The sequence below is a fragment of the Schistocerca cancellata genome, chromosome 2 (genome assembly GCF_023864275.1).
Source record: "Schistocerca cancellata isolate TAMUIC-IGC-003103 chromosome 2, iqSchCanc2.1, whole genome shotgun sequence".
In the NCBI taxonomy this organism is placed as follows: domain Eukaryota; kingdom Metazoa; phylum Arthropoda; class Insecta; order Orthoptera; family Acrididae; genus Schistocerca; species Schistocerca cancellata.
This window is the reverse complement of record NC_064627.1, coordinates 461,196,956-461,222,451: the sequence shown is the minus strand read 5'-3', so window position 1 is coordinate 461,222,451 and position 25,496 is coordinate 461,196,956.

Here is a 25,496-nt window from a genome sequence, read left to right as displayed (position 1 = left end):
ATCAAAACCGTTTTGAGGTCCTAGAGATCTTGGAACCAAGAGAGAACGCGGAGGAAAGGTGGAAAGAAATGAAGTCCACGGTACTAAGTGTAGCGGAGGATAAATTGAGAAGAAAGAAGATAATGAAGAAGAGGAAATGGTTCAACGAGACATGCCAGAAGGCTACAGAAAAGAGAAGGGAGATGAGGGAGAAGTGGCTAGCTGACAGAGAGAATGAGCAGAAAAGGGAACGTTTTATCAACATCAGAAGGAAGATAAAGCGAATCCTAAGAGCAGAGAAGAGAATATATCTAACCAGTTTGCTAGAACAAGTTGAGGCAGAAAGCCAAAACAAGAACTCAAGGCAATTCTTCCAATACATAAAAAATCGGGAACGTGTATCTCAGAACCCAACTTTTTTCATTAGAGATAAGAACGGCAATTTGTTAGATGACAAGGAAAGAAGGAAGATGGAAGGAATACTTCTCAGAACTGTTGAATCGCCCAGACCAAGATGAGACGTTACCTGCAAACACTACGAAGGAAAGGAAAGATGAAGAATGGGAAGTTAGTGAAGAAGACGTTAAGATCGCAATCAAAGGACTCAGAAACAACAAAGCCCCAGGGGAGGATAGAAAAACATCAGAAGTAATCAAGGAGGGGGGTGAGAGCTTACACTTAGAAATATATAAAGTGATCCAGTTAATATGGGAGAAGGAGACACTGCCAGAAGAATGGAAATTGGCTACAATATGCCCAATATACAAGAAGAGAAGCAAAATGGAATGCGGCAACTACGGAGGAATCAGCTTGTTGAATGTAACGTATAAGTTGGTGTCCATCATTATCCTCAGAAAATTGCTACCATTCATAGAGAACGCATACAGGAGTGCTTTTGACCAAACCGATCGACAATAGATCACATTTTCACACTAAGACAATTGTTTGAAAAACACTGGGAATATGATAAAGATATCTCCATCCTGTTTGTCGATTTTCAACGTGCATATGACAGCATCCACAGGAATAACCTACACAATGCAATGCGTGACTTCAGAAAACCTGAGAAGCTAGTAAGAATGGTGCAAGCTTGTATGGAAGGCGCAACGGCAGCAGTACGTTTCCGAGGAGCCACATCAGAAACATTCGAGACTGAGACACGCCTCAGAAAAGGGGATGCGTTCTCATGTGTTCTGTTCAATGACATCTTAGAGAAAGTAATAAAAGAGTGTAGGCAACAGTAGTGGGCTGGTGTAGAGATGGACGGTAACTTCAATTGTCTCGCATATGCAGATGACATAGTACTACTAAGTGAATCAAAACACGAGTTGAAAGAAATGTACCAGAAAACGGACAGTTATGCACAGAAGGTAGGGCTCAAAGACAAAACAGAGTTCATTCAATTAGGAAGAAGACAAAGGCAGGAAGAATTTCTTGAGATAGATGGTAAGAGGTTCAAGAGAGTACACCAGTTCAGATACCTGGGATCTTGGTTTACCACAGACAACATAAAAATGGACATCAAGGAAAGACTAGCAGTGCGAATGAAATATATGTATTCCCTCAGAGAGACGCTCGGCTCTAAATCGATCTCAGTGAACACTAAGATGACAATCTACAACACAATGATATGCCCAGCAGTAATGTATGGTTCAGACACGTGGAGCATGATTAAGCGAGAAAGGGAAAAACTATTAATATTTGAAAGAAGAGTAATGAGGAAGATATGGGGAGCAGTTTTAGTGGCTCAAGTGGTTCGAGTGGCTCTGAGCACTATACGACTTAACTTCTAAGGTCATCAGTCGCCTAGAACTAATTAAACTTCACTAACCTAAGGACATCACACACATCCATACCCGAGGCAGGATTAGAACCTGAGACCGTAGCGGTCGCTTGGCTCCAGACTGTAGCGCCTAGAACCGCACGATCACTAAGGCCGGCATCAATTTTAGATAACAGAGAATGGAGGAGGAGGAAAAACGAGGAAATCTACCTTCTGATGCGACAACTAACCATCCAACAGAAGATAAAGAGCAAAAGAATCCAATGGGTGGGCCATGTAGCCCGTATGCCAGATGGAAGACAAACGAAGATGGCACTAGCGGGGAAACCAAACACCAAACGCCCCATCGGACGACCAAGGCAGCGCTGGATGGACGACCTGGCGAAGGACGTGGCAGCCCTGGGAATTGAAGACACCTGGAGGACCCGGGCACAAAATAGGAAGGAATGGAGGCAGTTTGTGGAAGCAGCACGTGGTCTGCAGGGCCTGTGATCGCTGAATATCTATCATAGATATGTTATTTGATGTACTAGATATTCATCTTTGATAGCGCACTGTTTAGTTACAAGTTTTATAATGGTGCACTGAGAATCATATTAATCTGCTTAGTAGTAGTAGAGGCGACTGGATGGAGACGGTGGGTTGAGTTTTAGCCATCGTTTGTCCGCTGCTGTGAAGGTGCAGCTGACTGTAGATCTGCATTGGAAGACACTTCCAGCTCGCCACTCCAACCCAGAAGACGAACAACACGGAACATACCATAAAAAACATAATTTACAGCCAACAATACTAAAAGATTCCTCCAGACGAATGCACTGGATTAAGCAATGAAATGTCTGAGGTAAAGTCTTGACCCTCCCTAATATGGTCTATTCAGCTCTCTGATCGGCTGCGTTATAGATTAGTTGTCTCTGTGGGATCAGTTTCGTCAGTGTTCTCATTGCTTGCTAGTGTTAGCTAGTCCTCCAAAAGCTCTCTACTTGCACTGCCAGTAAATGTACTGTTTAGCGTCCATGTAGTTGAAGGTGGCTTTCCTGCCATTGTCTGTAGACAGATCGGTAATCAGTTGATCGGCCGCCCGTCAGCAACAATGCAGTCTGTTAGCGAGTGAAATAATTTCACCATAGTCCTGTTCCATTTCGACGACAATTGCATAACCTTCAGAAGATACATTGCTTTTTCTTTGACAGACACTATGGTGAGTGTCCATTGATTGTCTTCACGGGCATCTTCACTTGATAACTGTTCGTTATTCATGAGCCAACATAGCCATTGGATAAGTGTCCATTTGCACTACTGCATGTAAGCAGACGTCTTCAGTTATTCCCTGACGTTCACAGACTGTCCATATTGACACTAGATCCAACCACACAGACCTTAAGGGTGTAACAAATCATCTTTGCACCTTTGTTTTTTATTTTTATTTTATTTTATTATTTTTTGTTCATAATTTTTACTCTTGTCTAAAACATTAGTTCTTTTAATCCTTCCAGACATGGAAAACTCGTAACATATTTGATTGATTTATACCGTTTCAAAGGAACAGCTACGTGCATCAAGTTATAAGTCCTAATAGTCTATACTTCATCCAACCTGCTGGATTATTCTGCGAATGTAATCAAAGGCAGTTCTGTTATGGTTCGATTAATTCATAATAGAATATCTCAGTGTCGAGTTTCAATCAAATTTTATCAATACACCGATTTGGAGTGCACTGGATATTTAATAATAATAACCACTCTTCGAATTTGGTATTGGTTAACTATTCATGCTGTTCATGATGCTTTATCACCTATCTGCATTATCAGTATAATTACAAATTTAGACTAAACTTCATTCTATTTCATTCATGAACAACAAACAACAAAAATAATAATTACTACATAAGCATCTATAATATCTTTAAAACTAATTTATAGGCTTTTGTAGCCAGATTAAATTTACTTCAGTACTAAGGCTGTCACTTTGTCACAGCTGTAATTGATTTGAGGAAAAGACTGAATTGTCAAAAATGCAATTTAATATATGTAGTCATTCATACTCAGATATCTAATTACAGATAGATTATCCATTAAGGAATAAACAATTATAAGTCTACAGAGGCACCTGAACAAAATTTTATACATATTCATAAAGAAGCTTCACTTTTGGTGAATTTATTCATTCTTCTATTTATTGAAGTCTTTCTGTGTGTACATTCCTTTGGCCCATTGCCCCCAGGACATGACAAAAGATACACAGCTTTGTGAGGTGTGTTAACAACGATGTAGGCCTGAGTATAGAAATTGCCACTTCTTGTTGTATTTAGCCAACCCAGAAGGGTTCATACAAGTACCTTTTCCGTACCTTGAAATTCTATGTTCTCCGCAGTGCGAATGAAATATATGTATTCCCTCAGAGAGACGCTCGGCTCTAAATCGATCTCAGTGAACACTAAGATGACAATCTACAACACAATGATATGCCCAGCAGTAATGTATGGTTCAGACACGTGGAGCATGATTAAGCGAGAAAGGGAAAAACTATTAATATTTGAAAGAAGAGTAATGAGGAAGATATGGGGAGCAGTTTTAGTGGCTCAAGTGGTTCGAGTGGCTCTGAGCACTATACGACTTAACTTCTAAGGTCATCAGTCGCCTAGAACTAATTAAACTTCACTAACCTAAGGACATCACACACATCCATACCCGAGGCAGGATTAGAACCTGAGACCGTAGCGGTCGCTTGGCTCCAGACTGTAGCGCCTAGAACCGCACGATCACTAAGGCCGGCATCAATTTTAGATAACAGAGAATGGAGGAGGAGGAAAAACGAGGAAATCTACCTTCTGATGCGACAACTAACCATCCAACAGAAGATAAAGAGCAAAAGAATCCAATGGGTGGGCCATGTAGCCCGTATGCCAGATGGAAGACAAACGAAGATGGCACTAGCGGGGAAACCAAACACCAAACGCCCCATCGGACGACCAAGGCAGCGCTGGATGGACGACCTGGCGAAGGACGTGGCAGCCCTGGGAATTGAAGACACCTGGAGGACCCGGGCACAAAATAGGAAGGAATGGAGGCAGTTTGTGGAAGCAGCACGTGGTCTGCAGGGCCTGTGATCGCTGAATATCTATCATAGATATGTTATTTGATGTACTAGATATTCATCTTTGATAGCGCACTGTTTAGTTACAAGTTTTATAATGGTGCACTGAGAATCATATTAATCTGCTTAGTAGTAGTAGAGGCGACTGGATGGAGACGGTGGGTTGAGTTTTAGCCATCGTTTGTCCGCTGCTGTGAAGGTGCAGCTGACTGTAGATCTGCATTGGAAGACACTTCCAGCTCGCCACTCCAACCCAGAAGACGAACAACACGGAACATACCATAAAAAACATAATTTACAGCCAACAATACTAAAAGATTCCTCCAGACGAATGCACTGGATTAAGCAATGAAATGTCTGAGGTAAAGTCTTGACCCTCCCTAATATGGTCTATTCAGCTCTCTGATCGGCTGCGTTATAGATTAGTTGTCTCTGTGGGATCAGTTTCGTCAGTGTTCTCATTGCTTGCTAGTGTTAGCTAGTCCTCCAAAAGCTCTCTACTTGCACTGCCAGTAAATGTACTGTTTAGCGTCCATGTAGTTGAAGGTGGCTTTCCTGCCATTGTCTGTAGACAGATCGGTAATCAGTTGATCGGCCGCCCGTCAGCAACAATGCAGTCTGTTAGCGAGTGAAATAATTTCACCATAGTCCTGTTCCATTTCGACGACAATTGCATAACCTTCAGAAGATACATTGCTTTTTCTTTGACAGACACTATGGTGAGTGTCCATTGATTGTCTTCACGGGCATCTTCACTTGATAACTGTTCGTTATTCATGAGCCAACATAGCCATTGGATAAGTGTCCATTTGCACTACTGCATGTAAGCAGACGTCTTCAGTTATTCCCTGACGTTCACAGACTGTCCATATTGACACTAGATCCAACCACACAGACCTTAAGGGTGTAACAAATCATCTTTGCACCTTTGTTTTTTATTTTTATTTTATTTTATTATTTTTTGTTCATAATTTTTACTCTTGTCTAAAACATTAGTTCTTTTAATCCTTCCAGACATGGAAAACTCGTAACATATTTGATTGATTTATACCGTTTCAAAGGAACAGCTACGTGCATCAAGTTATAAGTCCTAATAGTCTATACTTCATCCAACCTGCTGGATTATTCTGCGAATGTAATCAAAGGCAGTTCTGTTATGGTTCGATTAATTCATAATAGAATATCTCAGTGTCGAGTTTCAATCAAATTTTATCAATACACCGATTTGGAGTGCACTGGATATTTAATAATAATAACCACTCTTCGAATTTGGTATTGGTTAACTATTCATGCTGTTCATGATGCTTTATCACCTATCTGCATTATCAGTATAATTACAAATTTAGACTAAACTTCATTCTATTTCATTCATGAACAACAAACAACAAAAATAATAATTACTACATAAGCATCTATAATATCTTTAAAACTAATTTATAGGCTTTTGTAGCCAGATTAAATTTACTTCAGTACTAAGGCTGTCACTTTGTCACAGCTGTAATTGATTTGAGGAAAAGACTGAATTGTCAAAAATGCAATTTAATATATGTAGTCATTCATACTCAGATATCTAATTACAGATAGATTATCCATTAAGGAATAAACAATTATAAGTCTACAGAGGCACCTGAACAAAATTTTATACATATTCATAAAGAAGCTTCACTTTTGGTGAATTTATTCATTCTTCTATTTATTGAAGTCTTTCTGTGTGTACATTCCTTTGGCCCATTGCCCCCAGGACATGACAAAAGATACACAGCTTTGTGAGGTGTGTTAACAACGATGTAGGCCTGAGTATAGAAATTGCCACTTCTTGTTGTATTTAGCCAACCCAGAAGGGTTCATACAAGTACCTTTTCCGTACCTTGAAATTCTATGTTCTCCGCAGTTTGGTGTCGAAGGCCCTTCAATTCTTTTTGTGTGAGTGTAATCAGAGCTCAGCTAAACTTCCCTTCTAAGGGCGATACATTTTGTAGGGTATTGGGTAAAGGTTTAATCCATTCACTGTTCTCTGTCCTGTGATATGTTAGCTCATTTAGGGTACACTGTGTGGAGATATGTGATAAATTATTAAAAGTTCCTCGAATAACAGCAAATAACTTATATATGCAGTCTGTTTAGTTGAGAAATTGATCCATACGAACTTGTGAAATTACCTCGATATCTGACTTATGGGATTTGCTTTGGGGTAGTAACATGATATGAGTATCTGTTTGATATCACATATCTGTAAAAATTGATTCGATTTCCTCCTAGTGAAATTTTGTGCATTATTAAAAATGATAGTCTTTGGTTTGGCGACTTGAGGAATGTAATTCTCTATATATCAGCAGATTACTGGGGCACTGCCAGCTTCAAAGCATACAATTTAATATGTTTTGGAAACAGGTCGTACTCTGCAACAAGGTATCTAATGTCTGCATGTGCAATCTTGAGGCGTCCATAAATGTCTGTGGCAATGACCTTTTGAAGTTTTTCCTCAACAATATGGTGTAATTCTCCTTTTAAACCTCAATTTGAAGGCTTCAACTTCTAACACAGCAAAAACATTTGTATCAACTGTTGCACCTTCTGTCATACACTTGGAAAGTAGCAGTACTCAATATTTTTTGAGGCACATTAGCCACCCGAAAATGACTCCAGGCTCTGTAGGTGTGCCAGAAAAGTTCCTGGCTTGCTTCCAGAAATCAAACACACCACTTACTATTCTGTGGGTCACAACAATAAAATAATCCACCATTATGCACAATATAATGCCTACTTGCCGGCTCTATAGGGTCTGTCATTAGCTGCCTTTTTAATTCTCCATATCTAGGGTCATCATCCTGTAGCCATCCCATATTTCTATACATTTCTAGGTAATATTGTTGGTAAATATTACCCTTCATCAATAAAATCTTGATTTGGTGTTTTAACTACTGGGTTCATTGATATCAGGTCGTCCATCTCCTAGGCAAAATAGCGTATAAGCTACTACATTATTTTCATCTTTTACATAAACTATCTCGAAAACTTATTCCTGGATAACCAATGACCATTGAACAACATGTGACAATTTATAATCTAGCAGAAAGTGTCTGATGATCACAATAAATCCTTGTGTGGTTGCCAGCTAAGTATAATCATGGAACTTATTAATGCCCAAACAATGGCAAGGCGCTCTAATTATGTTGTCACATAAGCATATTAAAAGGCAGTTGATATGCGACTGGTGAACGCAATAGTAGAAACAGTAGGTTTGTCATCAGTGTCTCTAATCTGAGATAGACAAGCCACCAGATCAATGGGTGAGGAGTCCATCACGAAGAAAAAGTCTTGCCACATGTCTGGATGATACAACAATTGTGAATTGACAAGAGCGTCCTCGATTTTTTTCATATGCCGACTGACACTCAGCCGACCAAATCCATGGTACTTGCTATCTCAACAAGTTCTGAAGTGGTTCAGAATCTAGTATCCGATCTGCCACGGAGCAACGATAATATGTGGCATGACCAAGGAACATTTTCAGCTGCTTTTTCCTTCTGTGACACCAAGAAATTTTTATGCGTTTTATTTTGCTTTCATCGGGTAAGATTCATTACGGTGCAATCATATGTTCCAAGAATTTAATTCTCTCTTTTCCAAACTTGGACTTCGACAACCACATCATACTGCTGGAATTTGTCCAACATTTTTTTACTAATTCAACGTGTTCCTCCCAAGTTTGGGTGGCAATTAATGAGGTATCTACATACAAGATAACTCGGTCTAATAAATATGGATATAGCACATGATCAAATGCTGCTATAAAGACGCCGCCACTCGCGTTCAGTCTGAACTGAAGGCTCATCTGACCAAACCTGTCAGTATAAATCTCTCAGATCTAGTGATGTTAAGCACTATACGCTGAGGATTCTTTGTAATTGTTCTACCAACTTTTCAGGACAGGTTCTCATTGGGATAACGGTCCTATTGAGTGCCTTGGCATCAACTGCCAATCGACTATTGCCTCCACTTTTTGTCATTTCTGATAAGGGGTTGAAATATGGACTAGATAATAGCTCAATAACCTTCCAGTCTACCGTCTTCCTGATTACTTTTGAGACAGCAGACCACTTAAACCAGAGAATGGAGTATGATAGACGAGGGAATGGGGTACGATAGCAAACAAAATGGTTCACGGGATATATCTTTTAGATATCCCTTGACCACTCGAAATTTCTCTTCAAAAACTTTTACATACTCCAATAAAACATTAATCAAACATACCTGTTGGACTTTAATAAGGTATGTAACTCAAATATTTTCATCTTAATTTGATGCTCAATATTGAGCTTGTTTTTGATTCCAGAATGTTGTAAGCCTGTCTAGGAACTGATTTCTCATTTACTCACAATATTTTCCGTGGCCTAAATCTGTCTCCATAGGGTCAGTTGCCACCTCGCACCAATCAATCAAAAACATACACTTCCTCATGGAAAGGCTTACTATAGACTTCTTCTCACAGAGAAAATTAGTTCAGACTATGCAGCCTACAATCAGTGTATTTACAATTAGGAATGTGCTCATGAATTTATATTTTCTATCATTAATGACATGCATCACTGCATTTCATATTGTGAGATAGTGTGCCAATAGCTCCTACAATCCTACGATTACTGACTGGCAAAGGTAGGCACATCCATTGTCTGACATCTTTCACAAGAATCATAGGAGATAACACTATCTGCAGAACCTATATCGATTGTAACCACCACAGGAGTATATCCTATTGCAGCGGATATTGCTGGCTGAGGCACTGCCTTAGGTTGAGTATGAAACAAACGTTACCAGAATACAGTTCCTCTTGCATATCTTGTCCAGTGTCATATCAGATTAATCTAATTTTTTCTCGTCACCCCTCTTCCATTTTCCGTTCAGGGTAGGGTGTGGTCGAACTTCCAAATGAGCAACCGATGGTGAATTGCTCTCTGTTGTATTATTTCTGTTTGAAGTATTGTTATGCCACTTCATGCCTATATGGTAACTAATGGACTATGGTAGTCACTGCTGATTGTTATTTCTGTTGGCATAGCCTGGATTAAATCAATAGTTTTTTCTCTATGTATGTCTAACCAAATAATTGCAACCCTTGTTACTACTATCACTGTTATCAGTCCCATAGCTAAGGTCTCCATTACCTTGACTGCTGCTATCATCTGCACAGTTTTTGTGCCCTTTATTATGTTTGGTGTTATTACTGTCTTTACCGTTTTGGTAATATGCCTTGGCATCTTAACTTATCATATCAGTGGACTCTGATACTGACATGAACTCCTCAAGATTCGATTCCGACACGATAATCAATTTTTCTATACATATATAGACAGTTTGACCTTCAATATACGGATAAAATCTCTCTATAGTATGGGACTATCCTGATATTTCCTCTTGTTCAGATGCTTCTCTAAATATTTTCGAATATTTACCTGTTTGTTTTGAAAAGGTTCCAGTTTAAAAACGTCCTTCCTTAATCTTTCTTGGAGAGCACCTGACTGGTACTTAGCTAGAACACACGTTCAAAGTCGTTGTTACTATTAGAAGACTCAGCAACATTTGTTGCCCATAATGATCTATCTCCCTGAATATATCCAAAACCAATCTTGTTCTTCTACAATCTTTAATGAACATGACTGAATGCACACCATTCTTATCAGGTACAAAGACTTGAAATTGGTGGTGCCTGATTAGGTTCTCCTTCTTCATTACATTTGCAAAACGTAGCACTACCCCCAAAATTACGCATCATATTTGGCGATGACAGCATTCTCCGTTTCCATTTAATTACTCCGCAGTGGTTAAGAGTCAAAATTCACTTTCGAACTGGCCACCGACATACCATCTCTGACGATATTCTTCACTTTGGTTACGTCTCTTTTGACTTCGCCTAAGTGTTTGTCAGCTGCATTCTGCAATAGCAAAGAGTCTTGGCTTAGTTTTTCACTTAATCTCTGAGGTTCATAAACTGCTAGTGTCCGATATTGGGTTCATTCAGTCACTTCAGAGGAAATCTACTCTACAGCTTATTGAATCTTGACACTGGCTAGCTGTGCGATGTGTGCTTCTCTTGTATCCAACCGAGAATGAAATTTATCAGATAAGATACTACGTTGGGATTCTATTTGCTCAGTAATAGTCTTATCTTGTTTATCAGTTAGCTGTTGTTGTTGTTGTTGTGGTCTTCAGTCCTGAGACTGGTTTGATGCAGCTCTCCATGCGACTCTATCCTGTGCAAGCTTCTTCATCTCCCAGTGCCTACTGCAACCTACATCCTTCTGAATCTGCTTGGTGTATTCATCTCTTGGTCTCCCTCTACGATTTTTACCCTCCACGCTGCCCTCCGATACTAAATTGGTGACCCCTTGATGCCTCAGAACATGTCCTACCAACCGATCCCTTCTTCTAGTCAAGTTGTGCCACAAACTTCTGTTCCCCCCAATCCTATTCAACACCTCCTCATTAGTTATGTGATCTACCCATCTAATCTTCAGCATTCGTCCGTAGCACCACATTTCAAAAGCTTCTATTCTCTTCTTGTCTAAACCATTTATCGTCCACGTTTCACTTCCATACATGGCTACACTCCATACAAACACTTTCAGAAACGACTTCCTGACACTTAAATCTACACTTGATGTTATAAATTTTTCTTCTTCAGAAACGCATCCCTTGCCATTGCCAGTCTACATTTTATATCCTCTCTACTTCGACCATCATCAGTTATTTTGCTCCCCAAATAGCAAAACTCCTTTACTACTTTAAGTGTCTCATTTCCAAATCTAATTCCCTCAGCATCACCCGACTTCATTCGACTACATTCCATTAACCTGGGCCGGCCGCGGTGGTCTAGCGGTTCTGGCGCTGCAGTCCGGAACCGGGGGACTGCTACGGTCGCAGGTTCGAATCCTGCCTCGGGCATGGGTGTGTGTGATGTCCTTAGGTTAGTTAGGTTTAAGTAGTTCTAGGGGACTTATGACCTAAGATGTTGAGTCCCATAGTGCTCAGAGCCATTTGAACCATTTGAACCATTAACCTGGTTGTGCTTTTGTTGCTGTTCATCTTATACCCTCCTTTCAAGACACTCTCCATTCCGTTCAACTGCTCTTCCAAGTCCTTTGCTGTCTCTGACAGAATTACAATGTCATCGGCGAACCTCAAAGTTTTAATTTCTTCTCCATGGATTTTAATTCCTACTCCGAACTTTTGTTTTTTTCCTTTATTGCTTGCTCAATATACATATTGAATAACATCGGGGATAGGCTACAACCCTGTCTCACTCCCTTTCCAACCACTGCTTCCCTTTCATACCCCTCGACTCTTATAACTGCCATCTGCTTTCTGTACAAATTGTAAATAGCCTTTCGCTCCCTGTATTTTACCCCTGCCACCATTAGAATTTGAAAGAGAGTATTCCAGTCAACATTGTCAAAAGTTTTCTCTAAGTCTACAAATGCTAGAAATGTAGGTTTGCCTTTCCTTAATCTTTCTTCTTAGATAAGTTGTAAGGTCAGTATTGCCTCACGTGTTCCAACATTTCTACGGAATCCAAACTGATCTTCCACGAGGTCGGCTTCTATCAGTTTTTCCAGTCGGCTGTAATGAATTCGCGTTAGTATTTTGCAGCTGTGACTTATTAAACTGATAGTTCGGTAATTTTCACATCTGTCAACACCTGCTTTCTTTGGGATTGGAATTATTATATTCTTCTTGAAGTCTGAGGGTATTTCGCCTGTCTCATACATCTTGCTCACCAGATGGTAGAGTTTTGTCAGGACTGGCTCTCCCAAGGCTGTGAGTAGTTCTAATGAAATGTTGTCTACTCTGGGGGCCTTGTTTCGACTCAGGTCTTTCAGTGCTCTGTCATATATTCTCCTTCCACCTTTCTGCTTTCCCTTCTTTGCTTAGAACTGGGTTTCCATCAAAGCTCTTGATATTCATGCAAGTGGTTCTCCTTTCTCCAAAGGTCTCTTTGATTTTCGTATACGCAGTATCTATCTTACCCTTAGTGAGATAAGCCTCTACATCATTACATTTGTCCTCTAGTCATCCCTGCTTAGCCATTTTGCACTTCCTGTCGATCTCATTTTTGAGACGTTTAGTTATGCAGTTAGCTGTTATACCCTCTAAATTAACTGTTGAGTAGTTACGAATAATTCATTTTTATCTCTGTGAAGAATATTAACACCCAAAGAAAGTTTATGCACTGATTCTGGAAAACCATTATATGCTTGCTTTAATGTCGTTATTTCATCCATTAACGTTTTGACAATAGCATCATCTTTCACTGCAAGCTAAAAATTCTGAATGCGATAAAATCTTGTTATTGTTTAATCTAAGTCAAAAGCCACACCATTTTGTTTTCGACCTAAATCAGAAGCAACGATGTCTTGTTTTTGCACTAATTCCTTAACTACTGCACCATTTTTCTCCTCCGTTAGTTATAACTTTCCAAATAAAAGAGTAAGAGGATCTAGTGTCTCAGTAACTGACACTACATTGGCTTCCATTTCTGGAGCTCTTTCAATTGATTGCTCCACACAAGACTGTATATTCGCCGTTTATGAATGGGTCTTTATCAGTACCAAAACTCTCAGAAAAATTGAAATACTCTGTTTTCCACTAACCAAAATTTATTGTTAACATTGCTGAGCAATAATATTTGTGTGAGGTAATAATATTGCTGACGTTGCCATTGGTATGCATATAACAAAACAATTTTTAGCATTTCTGTAATTATTGCTCTATAAGACGATAAAATTTATAATTTGCTCTTATAAAACTTAAAAGTAGCTCTAAAAAATGAATAACACTGCAGCTGAGAGACATCCTAGTGCCTGTTACAAGCATTACTCTGAAATAATATAAACGTACTTGTGTGATCTGGCTGCACCACCAATGCCGACTCTCCGATTCTCTCTTGGTTCCCTTTCTATGGATATTATCTCTAATTAGGATTTTATTAACATTCAGTAGCATGAAACAGAAATTGTATTAAAAGACAAAAATAAGCTACCGTATATATATATACGTTTTTTAAACATTCCCGAGAGCGACCCAAATTAAAGTTAAGTCTCTGCTTATTTGACGAACACAGCATATAAGTGCAACATTCTGCTCATTGCATCAGGTGTTGGCAGTAATTGATCATCGGAATTTCTGTGTTCAGCAACATGGTAGCAACGTTCGATACCACACTTGTTAGGGATTACAGTTATCGACCGCGGTCCGTACTAGTATCGCTGGATCCGCGAGTCGAGACTATCGCCGTTAGCGCCGCACCGCCGCTTGCAACAAGCCTCTAGCGTGCGCTCATCCTTATCGACTTCGCCGACAAACCTGCTGCATATGCAAAGAAGAGATTTGTATGTTTCTATTTAGCATTGGCCACCAGTCATTCACATTTGCAACGATTCCTTCGTCATCATAACACTATGACCGCGGTTATCGGACTAAAATCAGAAAACTGGAAGTAGAGTTCATTACTCGAATTCACAGCAGACAGGATACTAAACAGTACCTACTTAAGTATTTTATGTACCACAGATAGAGATACAGCTTACGTATTTCACTCATATAGTAATAAAAACTGTTACATGGCATAAGTAATTCTTTAATTCTCATCAGATCCAACGAAAGTTTATGGCGCACCCAAATAAAAGCAGAATTTACGAAGTATTAGATTTATTACAGAGAGCAGATTACATAATAGCTTTCATAACGATCATCAGAACAAGAGGAAGTAACTGTTTCATCACACAGATCATTATATTTACGAAAGTCAAAAAATGGTTCAAATGGCTCTGAGCACTATGGGACTTAACATCTGTGGTCATCAGTCCCCTAGAACTTAGAACTACTTAAACCTAACTAACCTAAGGACATCACACACATCCATGCCCGAGGCAGGATTCGAACCTGCGACCGTAGCAGTCTCGTGGTTCCGGACTGAGCGCCTAGAACCGCGAGACCACCGCGGCCGGCAACGAAAGTCAACCAAGTACATAGAGTAAATACAGAATCACAGATAAACGTTTGATTATTGTTCATTGTGCGTGGCAAAGATCACAATTACTGCACATAGCCTATCAATGTAGAAAACAGATGGAAATTTCTCAGAACATGAGAAGGGTCTTACAATGACTCCTATTAATCTTTCCATTTCTCCATACATACGACACAAATCGCACTTGATGAAGTGTGCTTTATATATTAATATTAGTGTAGTTTCGCAATAGTCCCCTTCCGTTCTTACTCCTTACGAAGCTAAATTTGCTATTCTTGGATACTGTATCACATTTTCCGTTCTCATCATTTCGCAATTCATCGAGCCAATCGATTTCTAGTTTACTTCTGACTGAATTCCTAAAATATCTCTTGTAGCCGAACCCTGTCTTTAATCTCTGTCCAGTATAATACATTTTCTCTAATTTCTAACACCCGGTTATACTATTTAAACACCTCAATCACTGCACACATCTTATGATCATCATTAAGAAAAGAGCATAAGATTGACCCTCCACAAGAAGCTGTTGTTCATCGACACCTAACATACTACCTTACAAATAGCCACCAGCTTCAAATATCTCTCTGACCATGAACGCACAAAAGTGTCAAAAAGTGTCAACTAATGTATCACATATCATCTTCGACTTTGAGTTACTCTCTCTCTCTCTCTCCCTCTCTCTGACACACACACACACACACACACACACACACACACACACACACACAACTTTGAAGGTGGTTCTCTTTTTCACGTTTTACATATCACAATCTCATAGTTTTGAATACAGAACACCTACTAATTTACTGTGTGGGAAACCCACAGATTTTTCAGAGAAGTAAAAGGCACCCGAAGAAGCCTCACCAGCTGTCCAGTGAAGTCCCCTCAGAACGAATGTGAGTTGTATTAAATTAAAAGTACACTTCCTGTGTTAGATTCGTGTTGCTTAGGTAATCATGATAGCAGTCATATGCCTATAAATGAATTGATTAAGAAGTCAATGAAATTAGTCAACATATGCATTAAAATCAGTTCGTGCTAGCCAACAGAAACCACTGATGGTTGAATAGAGGATCATGAAATAGAAGGGGGGGGAGGCAATTTTCGTGTTCACCAATCAGTCAATCTAGAGAATTGACAAGGTGGCGAAAATCTGTGGAAACTGAGGGCCGTTACTTTCAAATTCAGGCTGCAGCCACGCACACGTGTTAGGACGCTAGTCCCACCCGCATTCTGACGCCACCATAGGACTACCAACCTGAGCGCCAGAAAGCCGAGCTGCCCCTCAGGAACCCTTTGTATGCCACCCCCAATCAGCTTTGCTACAGTGACCTCTTTCTGTCAGAGGAGGCATGCTGCTGTGCTGCATCCAAGGTAACAAAACTACAGAGAGACACTCGCCCAGCCCCATTACGTTCGAGTTCTTGGTCGGCGGGAGTTTGCCGCCATTTTATTGTGCATGCGTTGGCTCCCATCATTTTGCAAGCGTAAATGTGTAAATTCGTATTCTGTATATTTATCTTGTCCTACAGCAAGTCAGGAGCTCCCCATAAAGCACAGAATTGTGGGTTTGCTAAATTTCTTCCTTTGTGACAAGACTACCTCGCATTAATGTGTTTTGATCGTGAATATATTTTATTTAAATTTTAATTCACTGCCTGTCACTGATTATAGTTTCTCCCCTTTCCCCTTCGTTAGTCATATTTGTCCAGGCAATAGAATCCCTTGTTCATAGTGATGATGGCTGATGTCTCAACGTTTCAGGGAATAGAAGATCAGCAGGCGAGGTTGTATTTATTTGCTGTCACGGAAAAGACTACAGCAGTACATTTAATTTCCATCCGACAAATCTACAGCCTCAAGCCATACCAAAATTCAGGATCTACAAATGTACCGGATGTATTGTGTATTAGGTTAAAACTTTGCATCCATCATTCTGTCATTGAAACGAACATTTCTACGAAAGAATACTTAGAGAAATCATCTGATCGATTGTGTATTTACAGAATGCTGAAATCTGCTGAATGAATCTACTTTCACAAACGGCAGATTGTGGCGATGCACGGTATGAGAACAACAATCCCAGAGACGTCGAAACTAGTGAGAGAGGACAAGTCACTCTCTCACTCACTTTCATATCCAGCGCTATTTTTTAATGTTGTTATTACACCCAAGACTTCACATTTTTGTGAGACAACAGAAAATTATCAACATGAGGAGGCATTGATAGGAACATGTACATTGTTAATACATGCAGCGTCTTTATGGTAAGTCTTCTTCGAATAGTAAGGTCCTTGAGTTGAGAACAAGGAGGCAGTTTGGTTATTTAACAGTAAATTTTGCAGTGGACATTTGGGGCTTGGAAGCCACAAGCAGCAGTTAGGGAGAGGAATATCTCAAAGCACTTACCATGGACAGGATTCTGGTCCTAAGAATTTCTCGCACTGCTGCGCAGGCAATTCTATTGGCCGAAGAGGTGAAAAACTGCTTACCTGGATCTACCTGTTAGGCGGTTCTGGCCATAGTAGGGACAGGGGCGCAGGAGAGAAACCGGTGAAGACATTTTGACAGTGTCATAAATGCCCTTTGTCTAAAGAGCATAAAAATCCGCGAGTTTCCGTGTTCACCTTGGAAATTTGGAAATTTATGGTAAGTTCCTATGGGACCAAACTGCTGCAGTCATCGGGCCCTAGGCTTACACACTTCTTAATCTAACTTAAACTAACTTACGCTAAGGACAGCACACACACACACCCATGTCCGAGGGAGGACTCGTACCTCTGACGGGGGAGTTCCGTTCACCTTGGACCAGATGCTGTAGATGGAGCATCAAGTGGTGTCGTTCCTCTGCCTGCCTGTTTTTTGGGAAGCCTAGGGTCTTCGGATGAATTTTAGGACAGAATGCAGCATTTCTGGCGACTCTGAAACGGTCTATGTTGGGACACAAAAGCACTTCGCTGAGTTTAGCCGAGGCCCCTGATCGGACATGCTGTAATGTTCAGCATGTCAATATAATAACCTCTGTGATCAACGTGTTGTTCACTTTAGGCCTAAACGATAACTCTGAAAACATGCTGCTAAAGTGGCTTTGGGAAACACAATTTGGGAGCAGGGAAATTTACGAGTCAGGGAAAAGACTATTATTAACTTTGGTTAGGTTTGGTTGGGAAGTAGAGCAGACAAGTTAAAGGGGAGACGTGGCGCTCATGGAGTCTTGCGATTGGCATGAAACCTGTGTGGGGGAAGTTGCGTTGGTGCACTTTTGGAGCCTTCCCTATTTTTCATGGAAGGGGACGAGTGGAGAATCAGGGGTTGCTGATTCATACTCCGGTCTGGAGAGGAAATTCTGGTCTTGATTCTTGTTATGAGTGGATTGCACTTGGGTCATTCGCCCTGAGCATGACTTAGCACTGGCACTAGAATAATGACACGGCCCACATTTCATTAAATTTTTCTCAGTATTCAAGTTTCATTTGAGATTCTGATGAAAGTGATAACTCCCAATGCAAGCTATCAACAACAACCACTGTCAGCGATCAGAATCAGTTTAGCAGATACATGGCCAGGTAGAAAGGTGGAAAGCTTACAAGTTAAAGTGATTGCTGTCAGGGTGTAAACTTACAGTCGCCTGCAGTCTTTCAAATCAAACAGCAAGACCAGCGTAGCCTTGCACTAGTAGCTACCGCAGCAACAAGTGCATAGAGTAACATCACTCCTGACACTTGCATGGCAGCATGATTATTGGATAATAAAATCCTAAAAACTAGTCTGCCAGTCAGTCGATCACCTACATGACTATGGTCATTTCAGAATATGCGCTGTTGATGGAGGACACCTCGGCAATTGGAACGCAGAACTTACACAGAACGATGTTGTTTATACTACACTGTAGGGACATTTTCCTAGGGCACCTTAGGAATAGTTGTTTCAGAAAGTATAGAAACACAGGCGGTCAAGATTCTGATATGAATTCCGACAATTTGTAGCAGCAAGAGTGTCTATATCACGAGCACAAATTGGTACTCCTCTGATTTCAGTAGCACAGTGATGAATTCCCCTTGATGTTCTGGCCTTCAAAGACTATTTATATGAGGCCTGTTTGTCACATACAGTCCGTCAGTTGGTGATATCCAGAGATCACAAACCTCGTAATCTGCAAAACATGGAAATCCCTCCAGGTCGATAGTCATAATGTCTCTCTTGGGGTCGTAATTCGTCAGCTTCGTTCGCTTTGGACAGAAATATCAGATGTGCAGAAATACTTTTTTCTTTTTTTAAATGGGAACATTTGTTGTTGTTTGTCTCTCTTGAGGTCGTTGTAATTCGTCAGCTTCGTTCGCTTTGGACAGAAATATCAGATGTGCAGAAATACTTTTTTTTTTTAAATGGGAATATTAAGCCCCTCCAAATTTCGGTGTACAAGTTACAGTGCTGTATCCGGTAAACACAGCACACATACAAAAAACCATACTTTAGTACTGCAGTATCCACATTGCTGAAGGGCCATTCTGTGTAGGCACATTGTTTTGAGAAAGGTCAGTTGTTCATTGGCATCAAGCAGGTCCAGAATATGAGACTTGCAGTTATTTTTTACCATTTTCAGGATAACCAAGAGGAAAGCTGACTTTTTATATCAGCATTATCGCTGTTGAAATTTTACGTATCCCTTTTTTGTAACTGGGCTATCTCCTTCCACACATTGCTTTGATTGCTGTTTTGTTTAGGAAGTGAAGTGGTGGGTGGCCTCACGTCTCATTCACGGCAACAAATCGGTGAACAAAATCAAACGGAATATGTTTAAACCTTTTGAACACGACCGAGAAATTCGATGTCCATGTATTCTTTCAGTCAGTATTCAAATACGTAGCTTGCACAAAGCTTTCTCATAGTTATTCTTTATGCAAAATGTACTACAACTGCTGGCTAGGGTGGCCGAGCGATTCTAGGCGCTACAGTCTGGAACCGCGCGACCGCTACGGTCGCAGGTTCGAATCCTGCCTCGGGCCTGGATGTGTGTGAGGTCATTAGGTTAGTTAGGTTTAAGTAGTTCTACGTTCTAGGGGACTGATGCCCTCAGAAGTCCCATAGTGCTCAGAGCCATTTGTACTACAACTTTTTTCTGATATGCGTATGTCATACACCTATAATAGCCGAAATTTGAATATCAGACCGTGCGCTTTCTCGAAGTGGTTTTTAGACATCCTACAGGTCTTTTTTTTAAGAAAAAATCGGGTTCCGTGGGGCTATGCGAGTAAAAGGTACTTGGTCATGGAGCAAGTCAGTATAAAGTCTGCAGAATGGTGACTAGAAAATTTATAAGCAAAAACTCGTGGCATTAATAAAACACAAAAACCAAAGTATACGAATAAATACCAGATTACAGAAAAAATTCTCAGCGACAGTGAGGAACTCCAGTACAGACTAGAAGGAGTCTGTCACAAAGACATCTTTCAATCTGGATCTGAATACTTAGGGTTTATAACTCCTTTTTTCAGTTCTGCTGACAATTTATTAAAAGAGAAACCTGTTGAATAGTGCACACACTTGTATATAGTTGTGACTTTGCTGTCACTTATCACTGTGCAATATTAATTCATTTTCTGTAGCTGTTTCGCAGTTATTTCACTGATGATATTGATGCAATGTTTTCGGAAAAACAGCCTTGTGCTCGCCATTCTGGGGTGGTATGACGCTGGAAATATCTCTGTGGCCTTTTTTGTTGGAAGAAGGCATCTATCGATCTTATTACGTCAAGAGGGGCTCCTCTTTGGATACAGGCGGTTTTTCGGAAGTTGGGAACACACCCGCTCCAGTGCTATTGAATTTTAGGCAGGTGCTTGCATCTCCAGTGGTCAGTGAACTCTGCGGCAATCCCGCAGCTCCCAGAAAGTAACTAAGCACGGCATTTTGCCTTTCAGCACGAACTTCGAAGAGCCAGACGTCTCAGCATCACCCATCCGGTGTCGGAAACTCAGTTGCATCCAGTCTAAAATTTGCTTTAGCCAGTGGTATTGTGATGCTCTGGACAGAGTTCTTGGTGCGTAAAATTAACCAACCATGAAGACACTTGCTTCAGCCCAGTAACAGTTTCGCGTTTAAAAATATGCGTCTTGAACGCGAAAGGAGAGAAGTTACGTGAGCTTTCCCTTGGTTTTTCATTAATTAAGCAACAACTCTCCCCCATCACATTGGCAACAGCATGGATTAGTCCCCTCCATGTAGCGTTTTTTGAAAGTAGAGAGCTGAAGGCTGTGAACTTAGATTCTGGGAGTTCTGCTACAGCGCCGTCGCTAAATTCTGGGCAATGGCGTGGAAATAGCAGCTCTGCTATGGCTGCGTTGGAAATCTTGGGCAGCGAATGGGAGCTTAGGCAATGGAATGTCGATTTCATCAACAAGCCTACTTACTTACCACGAGGCGGGCAAAGCCGTGACTCAGTCCTGGCAAGACATCGCAAGTGCAGTCAGTGCGACTGCAAGACAGGCCAGGGTGTTTCTACATCACTGATTAATAGGGGTTGAGTAATACATGGTTGGAAGCTGTGCAACGGCATAACAGACGTGTCATTAAACAGCGTAAATACGAGTGGCGTTTATAACGAATTGCAACACTTTTTTTCTGAAAGCAGATTGGTTTTATTGAGAATTCCAATACACCATATTTTTCTCCGTTCTTTCGACTACAAAATCCTCTTTTTCAACATAATTCCAGTTCAGTGAGACGGCCTTACGCCACCTTACTGTGAGGATCTGTATGCATGCATGGTACCACTCTACTAGCCGACGTAGGACCCGAAGTCTTGCTGCTCCGATAACCTTTCCATCATCCACGTACTGCTTCCAGAAGAGGTGGAAGATGCGAGATCTGGGCTGTAGGGTGGGTGAGGAAGAACAGTCCAATGAAGTTTGTAAGCTCCTCACGGTTGCGCACACTTGTTTAAGGCTTTGCGTTTTCATGGAGAAGGAGAAATTCGTTTGCCTTTTTGTGGTGACGAACATGCTTAAGTCATTTCTTCAATTTGCAGACGGTAGCACAATACACTTCGGAGTTTATGGTTTCACCATGAGGGAGGACAGCAAACAGAATAACCTCTTCACCCAGTTAGAGGTTCGAGTCCTCCCTCGGGCATGAGTGTGAGTGTCGTCCTTAGCGTAAGTTTAAGTTAGATTAAGTAGGGACCGATGGCCTCAGCAGTTTGGTCCCATAATACCTCACCACAAATGTCCAATTAATCTCTTCAAAATCCCAGAACACCGTCGCCATGACCTTACAGACTGAGGGTATTTTTCTCTTCGGAGGAGAGGTGGTGTGGGCAACTACATGGATTGCCCTTTTGTTTCCGGTTTGAAGACATAGCCCATTTTCATCGCCTGTGACGATTTTCGACAACAAATGTCGCCATCTGCCTCATAAAGTGCAAGCAATTCTGCACAGACGGTCCCTCGTTGCTCTTTAGGTCTTCCGTTACGTGGTGAGGAACCCATCAACCATACACACCTTTGAGTACCCCACTTGGAGGACGAGTGTGTCAGCACTACCAACAGAGACGTCCAGCTGTGCAGCGTAGTGTTTGATTATGATTTGTCGATCACCTCAAATGAGAGTGTCTGTTCGTTTCAACGCTGCTGGCGTGATAGCTCTGTACGGCTCGCCGGCATATGTGAGATGGAAAGCTTTGTGCTACCTTGTTAGGATGATGTCAGACGCCTCGCCCAGCGACACACCTTACTTTCGTGCACTGCCAGATCTCCGTACATATTCTGCAAGCGCTTCTGAATATCTTTGATGCTCCGGTTTTCCTCCAAAAGAAATTCAGTGACTGCTCTCTGGCTGGAACGCACCTCCGTCACAGGCGCTACTTTGAAGTCTACTTATATCGCCGCCACGTCAAGATGGAATATTACAGGATGTTCCACAACAAATTTCTCATTTTTTTCAACCGAAACTGGCAGAGAAAAAAATTTGTTGCGTTACTTACTGAAAGCCCCTCTCACTCGTTGGTTTCAGCAGAGATGTGCGCAGTCTGGCAGCCACACCACAACACAAGAGCCACGCCAGTAGCCACCATGTTATCTGTCAGCAAACAGCTGATGCTGGATGGGGCTGTCACCTTCGACAGACCAGCTCCAATCTGTAAGTCCGCCACGTGTACACTTGGTGCCGTGTGACGGATGAGCCGCTGCTAGGCTCTCTGCAGCATCTGCTTTGAAGGGCAGTACTTCACGAGTAGGCTAGTGCAGTCCTCTCCAATCCGGCATTCCAGCACCCGCCATCATCATCCACAGGGGTGACCTCTTATTCCAGGTCTTGACAATAATTTTGCTAGACAGACGTACCGCGGGTACTTGCCAAAAGCTGCCACACTGGGCAAACTCGGTCACACGGTGGTGATTGGGCAAAACAAGTGTCAGCAACGCTGGGCACGGACGTAACTCTCAGGAACACCACCAATAGCCAAGGCCTCAACTTCACTCTCCCGAGGGGATGTGACTGTGTCATCACCACAACTTGCAGCACAAGATGAATAAAAGTGTTTTACCCTCACACCGTGTTTTGTTAGCCTCCACCAGCCAGCACCACTGTCTCCATCCCCCGCCACATCTCGACATCTACAGTGTTGCAGCCTCTCGTGTCCGGCCCACTACAGTTTTCTGTCGCAAGTCCTTGGCTGCCAGCTGGCGGCAGCATTGCCAGTCTCCATGCAGCACGTGGTATTGTCATGCACTGTGGTGAGTGAACAGACAGTTGGTTCTTTGGTTGTCTTGTTGTTCTCGTGTCTAGAGAAACTGTGGTCTCAGTGGGAGATCCATCACAACCTGAGGGTAACTTTAAAGCAACCGTCAGCATCAGCCTATCTTTCTCCGTTCTGTGATAATACTACGGAGCAATATTCGTAACCCGTGAGGTGCAGTAAGTGTAATTTGCTAAGTTATTTTGCACTACTATGTCAGTGGCATTAGTCTGTCTTAATTGTATTTGGCATTGTCATGTGGCTAGACAATGCACAGAGTCGAGATGGCTCATGATGACCTGTAGGTTGCAACTGATGTATTTTAGTGTATAAGCTACTGTTGATCGCTGTTCTATTTTACTTAGTGTATGTTGGAGAGTAAGATTTCGCAATGGTAGAGTCTAAAACACAATCACAGGGAAAGAGATTATTGCTTAGTGAGGCAGCACTACTAAGGACAGATGAAACAGACTCACTTGAGCAGCTAGCAGCTCGGGTTTGTCGAACAACTTAATCCCCTACTAGATATTGCCTTTCTCTGCAAAGTCGATCGAGGATATAGGGCCTTTCTTGGATGATCCGCAATTAACAACTAAGATTGGAGGTTAGTCGCAGGAACAGTAACTACAAAGCGTATTTAGTTGCAGATAGCTCTAAGATGGCGATAATGCCGAAATAGGCCTATTGCTAATGTATAACATCTAGCACCTAACACTTACAGCTGCTTTCTGGTACATTACCGTGTTTTATTAAGTCATTGCAAAACAAATAGCAAAATTGCGTTTCATAGAGGAAGCAAAAACAAATGCCACGTTTGCAGAGGAATTAAGAAACACACAATCATTTAAGGAGTAGGAGCAAAGGCTCCTGAAAAGATATAAGAAACACAACAGTGTGAGAACTTCACACGAGTTCTCGAGAAGGTTCAGCATAGAATGATAGTGAATCGGTGGAAAATCTTGCGGAAAACATAAGATCTAAGTGCAACCGTACGAGCTGGGGAAGAATGATAGATTAATTAGGCGAATAGAGTCATACTCTAGGTGGATGAACATAGGGCATTGGATGCCTTAATGGTGAGCCTGCGACCCGAAGGGTGAGGACAGGTGCCCTGAAGGACTTATACTCTGTGGTCACGTTGGCTATAGAGTTTTTTAAGGAAACTGATGTAGCGGCGACAATACAAGATGGGTTTTTTCCGCTAGCGTAGAGTGCTACAGATATAGACAGACAGAGCCTGTCCGGAGACACTGTCGACAGGCTCAGCGTTATAGGTGTGGTGCGGTTGCACACAATTTACGCGACTGTAGAGGCGATGAGAAAAAACAAGGAGGAAACATACAACTGTTAAATATAGGACATCCGCAGAGAGGCGTTGCAGAGAAAATTTGATGCTGTGTAATTGGTATTGTGAGAGTTGTGAGAGGCAAGAAGACCTTGTTGGACATAGGGACGTATATGTCAATGGCAAGGGTGGACCATGTAGGTCATAGGAGACTGAACCCACCGCACTGTAATGTTTGTGGGGCTAGAGAAAGTATTGTGGAGTCTTTGAGTTCAGTGATATTGAATTTTCAGTTTTGAGCAGAATATTTTAAGCAACAGGTAGAAGCCAAGCCTCTTGTAAGCGTATGATTCTGTATGATCCTAGGATTAGATTTCTTGATGACACAGCAGTTCATGTGGTGTCGAAGTTACAGAGACAACATTCCAGCTAGGCGAATCTGTTGCCAGGGAAGTACTGTCGCAGGGTTCGTCTATCTCAAGGGAGGAACCGCTTGGGCAGAAACAACAACATTACGGCTTAGTTCCCATGATATTGTGCCGCAAGCCATCGGTAAGTTGGTTTGGGTGTGTGTGGAACCAGAGTGGTTAGTCAATGT